The 12933-nt window shown below is 33.1% G+C and overlaps 1 long non-coding RNA gene across 1 annotated transcript; it reads left to right on the top strand.

The window, feature by feature from the left end:
* The first annotated feature begins 9381 nt into the window (after window positions 1-9381).
* Window positions 9382-12694, top strand: LOC136820585 (uncharacterized). The gene is made up of 2 exons (XR_010848617.1): window positions 9382-10770; window positions 12249-12694. It is a non-coding gene; the product is annotated as an uncharacterized lncRNA (long non-coding RNA).
* The last annotated feature ends 239 nt before the right edge of the window (window positions 12695-12933 follow it).

Below are 12933 nucleotides of genomic sequence, written 5' to 3'. Positions count from 1 at the left end.
AAATATTAAAGCATATGGCGGCAACATGAAAGGGGTTGGAAGTAAATAAAACTTCCCTCCTATTACTCTTTTTTTATAAGAACCAGTAAATTTTTGCTGAGGCTCGGCTGTTCTTAATTTTTTGTTTCAATCTATATATTAATACGCTTAAACGTGTGTGTTTACAAAAATCTAACAAAGCTCTACAACGCCTCCTCTTCGTGGCGTTGAACTATCATATTTTTGCACCTTAAGCAGATTTCCTACCACTAGACCAACTTTGAGACCCCAAGATACTATTTTCTATTCACCAAGTTTGGAGCTTGATGCGTTAAAATTAACCTTTTTCCCAATTTCTTTTTGTCATTTTAAAGAATGCTCTTTAAAACTTTCTGTTTACAATAGCGGCTCCCTATCACTTTCAAAACTTTTTAAAGTCTTTCAAAGTCACCCTCGAATGTCCAACCACGATGGCTAGCCACGATGGCTAAGAAGATCTAAAATATACTTTTGCTAAGCCATTTATTTAATTGTGGTTAAAAATTGCAGTGCAATGTTATCTTTTTATTCCTTTATTTCCTAAAATCAAAATCAAATCATCAATCGGAGGCTACCTTTCTTCCGTTAGAATTTTTTAGATGTGTACACGTTTTTTTTTTATAAGGAACCTTAATTTTGCTCTGAGCCTGGAGTTCCTTATTTTTACAGAGAATTTCAGTCTCAAAGTTCCTTATGGAGTTCCTTACTACATAGGAAATTTTGAACTTTTTGCCCCTTGAAAGATCAAAATTTGGTCGAATTAGTCCCAATAAGGTACATTATTTTCAAATCCACTTATTCTCAGCCTGAGCAGTTCCTTAACAATTCCTTATTTTTTGAACCATTTTCAGCCTCGAGTTCCTTATAAACGTGTTCCTTATAAAAAAAAAAAACGTGTAGTGATTCACTGGTTTGGGACACGCAGCGTGCGACGCTGCGCATACGGCTAGTTGTTCTTATTTTGGCTATTTACTTTACTATTTAGAGGATTTTAGAAACCAGTGATTCTTTTTGCAATAACTCTCTAACTTCAGCCCCTCCACTGTTCTTAAATTGTTCTTATTTTTTGGCATTTTTGAGCCTCATTGTTCTTGTAAAATTGTTCTTATATAAAAAAAGTGTATTTCCTCTCTTCTCACCATTTTTTTACTTTCATGCTCGCATGCTGCATATTAAGAAAAAATTCGACTCTTGCCCTTTATTTACACATCAAAACAAAGCTCTTTCATGTTGCCCATTGTTTGATGAATAATTTTGTCTGCAAAAAGAAGTAAATTTTTCAAGACAATACAACCCACCAGCCAAACAATGAACAATAGAAAGGAAAAGCACTGTGACGGACAAAAAATCTCTCATTTATGGTACTTTAGAACACTGGAGTAAAGGATATCATTTTATACTCTCCTACACATTTGTAAAAATGTTTGGGGTTTAAGCACTAAGTTGTTTTGGCCTTGATGGGCCGTGAACTGTAAACAAACCAATAAGTAACCATAGTAACTTCAATCTTTTAAGCCTGTAGGGGTCTGGAGACAAAGCTGTCTTTGGCACTGATGGGCTACGTGAGAAAAGTGATTTTAAAAATAAAAAAACAAAATGCTTTTTAAAATGATATCGAAAAGTAAATGAGAATCAAAACAAAATTTAAATCATTTGTGTGGCCTTGCTGGGTCGTATTTTAAGTTGTTTTTAAAGTCATTTTGAAAACGAAATTACTTTTAAATTGATTTTGAAATGAAAGTTAATTTAAATTGTAAAATGAAAGTTATTTTCATTTATAAAAAAAATCTTTTTTTGTGTTTTTCAATAAAAAAATACTTGGCACTTATGGGCCACCATACACTAGTCTGATTTCGCGCTCCTTAAACAACAAACGTTTTCAAAACAAAACAGATACAGGTAGGTGATAACTACTATCCGTATATCTAACACTCCTTCTACTCTTTTTCCTTTCCTATCTTTCTTCTGTATCTTTGCTTCTACTGACTGTTTGAGACTTAGTCTCTTATTTCTGACTAAGTTTTGATACCTATCAATCATTTTTCGACCAATCAAATCATCGCACCGGGTCGGATTCGAACCACCACTAAAGAAAGACCTTCAGATTCGGAAACCAACACGCTATCCGTTGAGCCACACTCGCACAGCAGAAGACAAAATTTGAAAATACTTATAGAATGACAAAAAAGACGGGGGTAATGTTATTATAATATGGGTAAAAGTACCCCTTTTTTAACCTGACTGAAATTCGAGCCGTTACTAGCAACCCTGCGGGGCCCAAGGCGCCGAGTATGCACCCGGCACAGTGACAAGCCGTTACTAGCAACCCTGATCCTACCTAACTGTTAATGACCCACTACCCCCTGAAAACGGAATTACGGATAGGAAAAAAAATCGTGTTAGATCTACGGATAGTCAATATCACTTTCCACAGATACAAGATGGCGGTTGAAGCGAGGAGATTGATTTCATGTGTTGATTCTTACTTTCTTGAACATTTTCTTTGCTTTAGTGGTCAAGAGACTTTCAAACCAAAGAAACTTTGTAGTGATTTTTCTTTGTAAACTTTTTCAACATTCTGTCATATGTTATAGTTTTCATAAAGCTTTCTGAGTGAAAATTCTATACCTTAAATCAATTTCTGACTTTCACTTTTAGTTTCTTGTTTTCAAAAAGACTTGATTCTGGAATTTGCTGATGAACACTAAAATGGAGTTCATGTGTAAATTATAGCAAGATTGGAACTTTTTCAATGATACTACGTGTGAAAATGGTTATTTCTAGATCTGTCTCGTTTAACGAATTGGTGGCTTGATTTTTCAAACTCAACACGGAATTATTTCAAATACCGATTAAATGGAATATGGCAATGGAGACTAAAATGCAGCTCATGTGTAAATTTGAACAAGATTGGAACTTTTTCAATGATGCTACGTGTGAAAATGGTTATTTCTAGATCTGTCTCGTTTAACGAATTGGTGGCTTGATTAATTTCAAACTCAATACGGAATTATTTCAAATACCGATTAAATGGAATATGGCAATGGAGACTAAGATGCAGCTCATGTGTAAATTTGAACAAGATTGGAACTTTTTCCATGATGCTACGTGTGAAAATGGTTATATATTTCTAGATCTGTCTCGTTCAACGAATTGGTGGCTTGATTTTTCAAACTCGACACAGAATATTTCAAATACCAATTAAATGGAATATGGCAAAATGGAGACTAAACTGCAGCTCATGTGTAAATTTGAACAAGATTGGGACTTTTTCCATGATGCTACGTGTGAAAATGGTTATATATTTCTAGATCTGTCTCGTTCAACGAATTGGTGGCTTGATTTTTCAAACTCGACACAGAATTATTTCAAATACCGATTAAATGGAATATGGCAATGGAGACTAAGATGCAGCTCATGTGTAAATTTGAACAAGATTGGAACTTTTTCCATGATGCTACGTGTGAAAATGGTTATATATTTCTAGATCTGTCTCGTTCAACGAATTGGTGGCTTGATTTTTCAAACTCGACACAGAATTATTTCAAATACCGATTAAATGGAAAATATGGCAATGGAGACTAAACTGCAGCTCATGTGTAAATTTGAACAAGATTGGAACTTTTTCCATGATGCTACATGTGAATATGGTTGTTTCTGGATCTGTTGTGTTTTACGAATTGGCGGCTTGATTTTTCAAACTCGACACAAAATTATTATAAATAGGGGTAGGGGGTAAAAGTCGGTATCTTCAAATCTTCTTCGCCTGGTGTTTTTTCTGTTCCATATAATGATAGAAGACATTTAAAAAAAAAAAATTTCAATTTTATGCATTTTTGACGAATTCCAGCCCAAAAAACTGCCCGGGGGGGCTTTTTTACCGAAAAATCAGCTTTTTTGAGTTTTATTCTTCATATCTCTTCCAAAACTTGCTCAAATTCAAGATGTAGTGTTTTTTATGAAAATTTAACCTATTGTGAGGCATTCTGCGCAATTTTTAAGGTCAGAAGTCCAAAATTGGCCGAACGCCCCTGGGGGTACTGATTCGCACTACAGGCAAAAATTGGAAAAAATGGCATTTTCTGGCCTTTTCAGGCCTGTAAACATGTCAAAACTATTGCAAATCTTATTTTTTTCACTTGCTGTACTAAATTTTATGAAGAAACAACAAAATAATCATATTGGATTGAAAATTGTGCCCGTTGGAGCCCTAAACGAGCTGTTTTAAGCCAATTTTGGGTAGCAAAATGCATTTTAAGGCCAATTTTGCAAGTTCATAAACTTTAAACTAAATGATTTACACGTCTGAAATTTTCAGAGATTGAAGTCTTCAGTAAAGTCTTTAAGCAAAATGAATTTCAAGGTTTCCACTTTTTTCAAAAAATCATAATGGCGTCTTCAAAAATCGCTTTTTAGCAAAAAAAATCATATTTATCAAAAATAGCATTTTTTAAGGCAAGATTCTACAAACTGAGTTTAAATGCTGATTGAAATTTTTTTTGCAGTGATAGTACTCTGGAGATACTCCAGGGAAATCAAAATCATTTGGGTCTGGGATGCGTCCATGTCCCCCATTATGGAAATAAAATCCCTGCTAAGAGCCATTTTTCAGGCAAAAATCTAAATTTGGACTGAAAAAATCTCAAAAATGGGCCCGAATTTTCTTGCAGTGATAGTATTCTGGAAATAATGCAGGAAAATCAAAGTCATCTGGGCTTGGGATTTGGGTATATCCACCATTATGGAATTGAAATTCTTGCTAAAATGCAATATTTCAATCAAAAATCCAATTTTTGACTGGAAAAATTTCAAAAATGGCAATAGACATGATCCTAAAATCTTTTTGGAGTGATAGTCTTCTGGAAATACTCTAGGGAAATCAAAATCACCTAAACCCAAATGATTGATTCATTTCCCTGGAGTATTTCCAAAAGACTATCAATGCAAAAACATTTTAGGTTCATGTCTATTGCCACATTAGAGCAGTTGTTAAGTCAAAATGGGATTTTTGCTTGAAATGTTGCAATTTAGCCAGTTTTAGCACAGATTTCAATTCCATAATGGCAGATGTACCCAAATCTTAATGCCAAATGATTTTGATTTTCCTGGAGTAATTCCCAGAAGACTATCACTGCAAAAAATTTTTAGGTTCATGTCTATTCTCATTTTAGAGATTTTTTCAGTCCAAATTTAGATTTTTGCCTGAAAAATGGCTCTTAGCAGGGATTTTATTTCCATAATGGGGGACATGGACGCATCCCAGACCCAAATGATTTTGATTTCCCTGGAGTATCTCCAGAGTACTATCACTGCAAAAAAAATTTCAGTCAGCATTTAAACTCAGTTTGTAGAAGCTTGCCTTAAAAAATGCTATTTTTGATAAATATGATTTTTTTGGCTAAAAAGCGATTTTTGAAGACGCCATTATGATTTTTTGAAAAAAGTGAAAATCTTGAAATTCATTTTGCTTAAAGACTTTACTGAAGACTTCCATCTCTGAAAATTTCATACGTGTAAATCAATTAGTTTAAAGTTTATGAACTTGCAAAATTGGCCTTAAAAAGCATTTTGCTACCAAAAATTGGCTTAAAACAGCTCGTTTAGGGCTCCAACGGGCACAATTTTCAATCCATTATGATTGTTTTGTTGTTTCTTCATAAAATTTAGTACAGCAAGTGAAAAAAATAAGATTTGCAATAGTTTTGACATATTTACAGGCCTGAAAAGGCCAGAAAATGCCATTTTTTTCCAATTTTTGCCTGTAGTGCGAATCAGTACCCCCAGGGGCGTTCGGCCAATTTTGGACTTCTGACCTTAAAAATTGCGCAGAATGCATCACAATAGGTTAAATTTTCATAAAAAAACACTACATCTTGAATTTGAGCAAGTTTTGGAAGAGATATGAAGAATAAAGCTCAAAAAAGCTGATTTCTCGGTAAAAAAGCCCCCCCGGGCAGTTTTTTGGGCTGGAATTCGTCAAAAATGCATGAAATTGAAAAATTTTTTTTTTAAATGTCTTCTATCATTATATGGAACAGAAAAAACACCAGGCGAAGAAGATCTGAAGATACCCCCCAAAAAAGTTACTCTACCCCCTACCCCTATTATAAATACTAATTTTAAATGGAATATGGACATGGTAAATGTAGACTAAAATGCAGCTCATGTGTAAATTTGAACAAGATTAGAACTTTTTTCATGCAATGATGTTGTTTCTTATGGAAGTTGAATTTAATGATATTTTGAATTTGATTGTTTACCTTCGGGTAGAAAGTTTCGAGCTTTCAACATTCAATTTATTTTTGATTGACTACTGTACATTATGTTTCGTTTATTTTTTCACTTCCCTGTTCTAAGAAATGAAGAAAGGGAGAATTATCCTTGTCGACTTATTTTTCATTTTATGTTGCTCGACGCAGTAAAATTTTAAATCCTTTGGACATCCCTTTCCTGAAATCTTGTTAAACATTTTTTGGAATTTTTGGAAATCTCGAAATTCGCGAAAATCGCGTAAATTTCGCTTTTGCTGGGCCTTCACGCCTAACGGGCTTCTTGTATCTTGTTGAAATGGCTTTTAAACTTATAACTAAGGAAGATACAACACTGGAGTTTGATTATAAGGATGTTCTTTGCTTTAAAGTATGAAGATTTTAACTTATTTGCTCAAGTTTTTTCCTGTATTGTGAGTTATTTTTTTACCTGCTGATAGACCTCATTATTTTGTAGCATGAAAACATATTTTTTTATTTTGGACTTGAATATAGAATAACCACCAACAATTACTGGAATTTCATGGAGTGTATATATATTACAGTTCACAGCTTAATTATCTGATTATTCACAAAAATAATGTTTTCTTGAAGTTGGTGTTTTCTTTTGATTTGATAGACATTTTATATGCTTGTTCTTCTGGACTTGGAGATAATATTGATAAAGCGTAAATGGAAATTGATCAAGTATATTAAAGTACCGCTCCTATGTGAATTTGAGAAAGACCGAAGCTCTTCATCAAATTATTGACGCAAAAATGATTTTTTTCTAGACTTGTGCGTGCGTTTTTCACTGGCAGTTACGTTTTTTTTTTGGACCGACGGGAGATAATTATGATAAAGCTTAAATGGAAATTGATCAAGTATATCAAAGTACAGCTCCCATGTAAATTTGAGAAAGAACGAAGTTCTTCATCAAATTATTGACGCAAAAATGATTTTTTTCTAGACTTGCGTTTTTCACTGGCAGTTACGTTTGTTTTTTTGGACCGACTTGGAGATAATTATGATAAAGCGTAAATGGAAATTGATCAAGGATATATATTAAAGTATTGCTCCTATGTGAATTTGAGAAAGACCAAAGTTCTTCATCAAACTATTGACGCAAAAATGATTTTTTTCTAGACTTGCGTTTTTCACTGGCAGTTACGTTTGTTTTTTTGGACCGACTTGGAGATAATTATGATAAAGCGTAAATGGAAATTGATCAAGGATATATATTAAAGTATTGCTCCTATGTGAATTTGAGAAAGACCGAAGTTCTTCATCAAACTAATTGACGCAAAAATGATTTTTTTCTAGACTTGCGTTTTTCACTGGCAGTTATGTTTGTTTTTTTTACCGACTTGGAGATAATTATGATAAAGCATAAATGGAAATTGAACAAGTATATTAAAGTACCGCTCCTATGTGAATTTGAAAAAGACCGAAGTTCTTCATCAAATTATTGACGTAAAAATGATATTTTCTAGACTTAAGTTTTCACTGTGATTTGAAAGCAGACACTTCCATTTGTTCTTTTTGACTTGGAGATAATAATGATCAAGCGTAAATGGAAATTAATCAAGTATATATATTTAAAGTGCAGCTCCTATGTAAATGGCGGTGATTTGATGGCGGACACTTACACATTCTGGACTAATAATGATAAATAATAAATGTATATAAATGGATTACAATGTATATATAGCAATGTGCCCTCCCGGTTATTACCATAATGGCTTTATGGCAACTCCTGAACTTGGACACAGGATGTACGGCTACACATTTTGTGGATTGCCTTGTGGAGTCACAAGAGTGCTCAAACTGCGAGCAGCGAGCAATGCGTAATGCAAATAGTGAGCGTCTTAAATGAAGACTCTCCACCCAATCCAAGAGTGCTCAAACTACAAAAGCAGTGAGCCAATATACAATGTATAGCAATGTGCCCTCCCGGTTATTACCATAATGGCTTTATGGCAACTCCTGAACTTGGGCAAAATATATATATTATATTATATATTATAAATGGATTAAATATTTTTTCATTGAATTTTTCATTGCTTATTATAAAAAACATGTAGTTTTAAGCTAAACTATTTCTCTGGAGTTAAGATGAATAAGAATGACATCATTTTAACTTTTACTGATTTACAGCTTCTTTGTTTTTACAACTTTTTTGATTTTTTATCCAGCTTGAGCTTGAATATAATTATAAGTCTAAGCTTAATAAAAAATGAAAAGTGTATAATTTTTTTGTGATTTTTGATGCCTTGCATTTAACTTCCTTGCAACGATTTTTATTTTCTTGAATCTGTTGTTGATGTAGCCTTTTGTTGCTGTTCATCTGTATATCTAATATTTATTATCTAAATATCTATCCTAACTAAGAGACGAATAATTATTCTGTCATACAGATTTTAACATGGCATATTTTCGTTAATCCATATTGTTTACAAACGTAAATTTGATGATTTTTTTACTCTCGTTTTAAAAATTTTTAACAACACATCTTTCTAATCATTTCTAATCAATTTTAAGCAATTTAGGCTGACCTTCCAGCGCAGCTGGTTTATTTTGTTTGTATTAGCAGGGATATGTTATAGCGGAGCTGGATGAAGGACGAGAATTCCTTAGTGGATTGCTTCTTTGTCTTTTCTATTGTAAACTGTTGATAATAGAAATCCATCTCTGTCCCCTTGAGTGTTCTGTTTTTATAAGAAAAATGAAGCAGACAAAGTATTCATGCAGTACGTTTGCACATATTTTGCTATGATGTTCCTGCTTTTCATCAAAATAATATTTGTTGAAGATACCCCAAAAGCTTCCTTGTAAATGAAATCTATTTTTATCAGCGTGTGTTATTAATTTGAGAAGCTTTCATGATCTCTCTTTAAAAATTTCGGATGTAAATATTTTGACAAATATTGTTTCAATTGACTTGAAATTTTTTCCATAATCAGACATACCGACTTGCTATCTGAAAATATCAGTTAGAAAGTGAGGCACCCCGCGGTGTAGCGCGGTATTTCAAATGAAAAAGTACTATTTATAATCTTAGAGAAGAAACTTCTTATAACTTTACTAATGAAAACAATGTTTTTCATTTTTTAAATTGTCATTCACCAATGTTTTACAGACCCTCTTGATAATTAAAAGTTTTTAATCGTGAACGATAAATGCAGCAGCAGAATCATTGGCTAAGAGGAAATCCAAATTTCACGAGTTTGTAATTAAAAAAGTTAAATTTCATATCAAATTTTAATGTCAGGGACAGAGATACAGGGTGTCCCTAATAAAAGTATCGAGTTTGAACATGCGATTGAGTAGAAAGTTTTAAGTGTGTATTCACAAAATTGTATTTTAAGCTCTCCCTCTTTTTTCTTTGACATTACGTAACAATAAAAACATACTCTGCCTGTTTACAAATGCAACGAAATTACGATCATGAGAAAAACGCAACAATTAAAAAATGTTTGTAAAGAATCGTATGTAAAACTATGAAAATAATAAAAATGGAATGTATGGAACAATAAAAAAGTAAAACGAGGGAATTTGAATTTTTATTAATTTTGATTTTTAAAGACGTACATTTATGCAACAGGGGAATAGTAAAAGGGCTATTGATTAATTTATACGTTGTAACTACCTTTTGTAATGAGCCTATGTGATGGAGAACGTTCTTATATTTTAGCGATAACACACACAAACCTTTTTACTCAATCGCATGTTCAAACTCGATACTTTTATCAGGGACACCCTGTAGAACAAGGCTTTTTTAAATGTGCGTTATCCAGCTCCGCTATAACATATCCCTGGTATTAGTATTTTAGTATTTTCTTTTGATATATTTCATAAAAGAAATCAAAAGACTTTGACGATCAATTACCGACAATTTCAACTCATGTTTTTCTTTATACCTCCATGATTGAAGTAACACACCTCGTTTTTCAAGACGTACTGACCAATTATCAAAATTATTTTGTTTGTTACTTCTTGAGTGAATCATGACAGATAATTACTCTAAAAACATTTTAAAAGCCTCTGTTGCATCTTGGGATTTGAGCATGGTTACATGTGAATAAGTTGTTACGGAAAGTTCTGACTTTTCCAAAGCAAATAGGTTTTCTCACTACACTTTTCAATAACTCAATTTTCCAATAACCAATACTGAGACTGAGGGACTAGATATTGAAGCAATTTTTATAGCTGAGCAAAATAAACAGATTTTTTTTTCTTGGTTTTTCTTTAGGCAATGGACATCAAAGTACTCATTTTATTCACCGCGGTTTTGGCAATTGCTTACTCCTATCGCATAAGCAATGACGACTCTAACACAGGAAGGAATTTCTACCAAGCGCTACAAGATATGATTGACGAACGTGTGGCAGAAAAAATGGTTCCTAAACATGAATGTAAATTTGGAGGTCTATGTTACAATGATTACAGCTTCGGATGTCATAAGTATGTGAAGAAATGTAATGGTTCAGGATGCACAGAAATCGTAAGTTACATTTTGGTTTTGCAGCTATCTGTAAAGTCATTTTGACTACTTGATTGACAACCACTTTTGTATTGTTAGTGGTAGAAACTGCCATATATATACTGCATCATATGTACATATTACGTTAACTGTGCCTGAAAAACTATCTACCATCTCTCTGAGATTTGAGTTTAATGGGGGGTGTTTCAGGGGGTATCCGATTCCGCAATTCCGTCAATTTTTTCTCCAATTTCCGTCAAACCGTCTTAAATTGAACCAAAATTCCGTCACCGAAAATTCCTTTGAAATTCAATATTTTTGTCGAAAATTCCGCAAATTTTGAATATCTTTTACCAATTCCGAAATTCCGCAAATCTTTTTGATAAATTCCGTTTTTCCGCACTAAAATTGTCTAATTTTCCGTCTCCGTCAGAGAACCCAATTTCCGTAATTCCGTCAAAATTTTCGCCAAATTCCGCCACTCCGTCCGAAAAAAGGGCCGATTCCGCTCCTCCGCCAACCATGAAACCCCCCCTTTAATTTTCCATATTAATTTTTGCCCATAGTTACGTAAGATCGCATAGAAGAAGAAGGAAAGCAATAGATTATATTATGAGGCTCAAACTGCAGTTTTCTTAAGAAACACTTTGTGAGTGGCAACATAGTATAAGAAAGCCGCGGCTGGAATATGTACCGCATTGTCTTTTCAGCTAATTGCTGTTCCATCTCTGTCTCCGAGCTTTATAAGAACATCAAAATGCTCAGTTTATTATTGGTTGATAGATTTTGAAATTCTTCTCTTATTTCCCTTCACAAAAAGTTTTTTGTTTCTAGACATCTTTGAATCTGTACCCAATAGAACACTTGAACTAATTTTGGACTTATTTTAGGGGTATTTTGTGGAAACAATAGTTTTTCGCCAAAATTGAAATTATAAGAACTATATTCAAGATGACAACTTTCCTGTTAGTTTAAATGATAAATTTTGAAGATGCTGACTAGAAATTTTCACAGTAAAATCTTGATTTCCTTTTTCATTGATTTCTAAAAAGATTTCACTGAAATATTGTGAAGGGATTTCGAGGCACCTCATTAATTTTTGAGTTCTTTCAGCCCAGTCATTTCGTGCTTGTTTAAATTTCTTAGTGTTGATTTTTCCTTTACAATGATTTTATAATACAAGTGTATTATCAAGGGCATATCATTAATGTCTAAAACGCACTGAGAAGTAAGTATTAACGACAAACTAATAAAATTTACCATTAAAGATGCTACATTACTGATTTCTTGATCAAGAAATAGTTATCAAATACGACAGAGATAGAACAACAGAAACTCAGATGTTATCATTCCAGCCGCGGCTTTCTTATACTATGGTGGCAATAACAGTTTAAACGATGTGTAAGAAGTTAAAATTCGACATTATACCAAGACTACTTTAAAGCACTCGCAAATAATTTCACGAAATTTAAGCATTCATATAATTCCTGTAACTTTAGGGAACTTGCTGGCGTCAATGTTACTCAAACTCGAAGACATGGTGTAGATTGTCAGACAAAGCCAGAGGTGACCAATCCTTTACTTGTCTATATGATTCAGATTGTGCACACGCCAGAGTAAGAGGATTGTTAGGAAAACCTGCTGAGGAGGTTTGCGAAATGAAATATTCTGCTCTTGGCTCCGGGCCAATGTGTCATGGATCAAATCCCTTAACTGCTTAAGATGAAAAAAAATTGAATTTGTCAACAAGTTTCTCCTGGAATCATGTATCATATACGATTTTATAAGTTACACCGCAATAATTTTTTCGATTTTCTTTGTTTAATTTCAATTGTTTCTTTGTAATTTTTGAAAAATAACCTTTAAAATAATTATTTTGATATTCTTCTAATATTTTTCTAAGTATGGTTATTAGTTCCAGAAAATATAATTGTTGTGTGATTAATAGTTCCTTTTTTCTTCTCTTGGTGCATTGGTTTGCTTCCCTTTAATTTTTTTGTTAACTGATGAAGCCTTAGCATATCTTTAGATACTGTTTAATTTTTGGTAAGATTTAAGCCCCTGGATATGCTTACCCATAAGGACTATTACGATAAACAAGAGTTAATGATAGTAGGAACAAAGAAACTCCCCACTATGCGTTTTTTTAAAGAAACATGAGGCTCAGAATGCCTAAAAACTAAG

Source organism: Clytia hemisphaerica, unplaced genomic scaffold (assembly GCF_902728285.1).
Source record: "Clytia hemisphaerica strain Z4C2 unplaced genomic scaffold, Clytia hemisphaerica genome assembly, whole genome shotgun sequence".
Classification (NCBI taxonomy): Eukaryota; Metazoa; Cnidaria; class Hydrozoa; order Leptothecata; family Clytiidae; genus Clytia; species Clytia hemisphaerica.
This window is presented reverse-complemented; position numbering and strand designations above follow the sequence as displayed.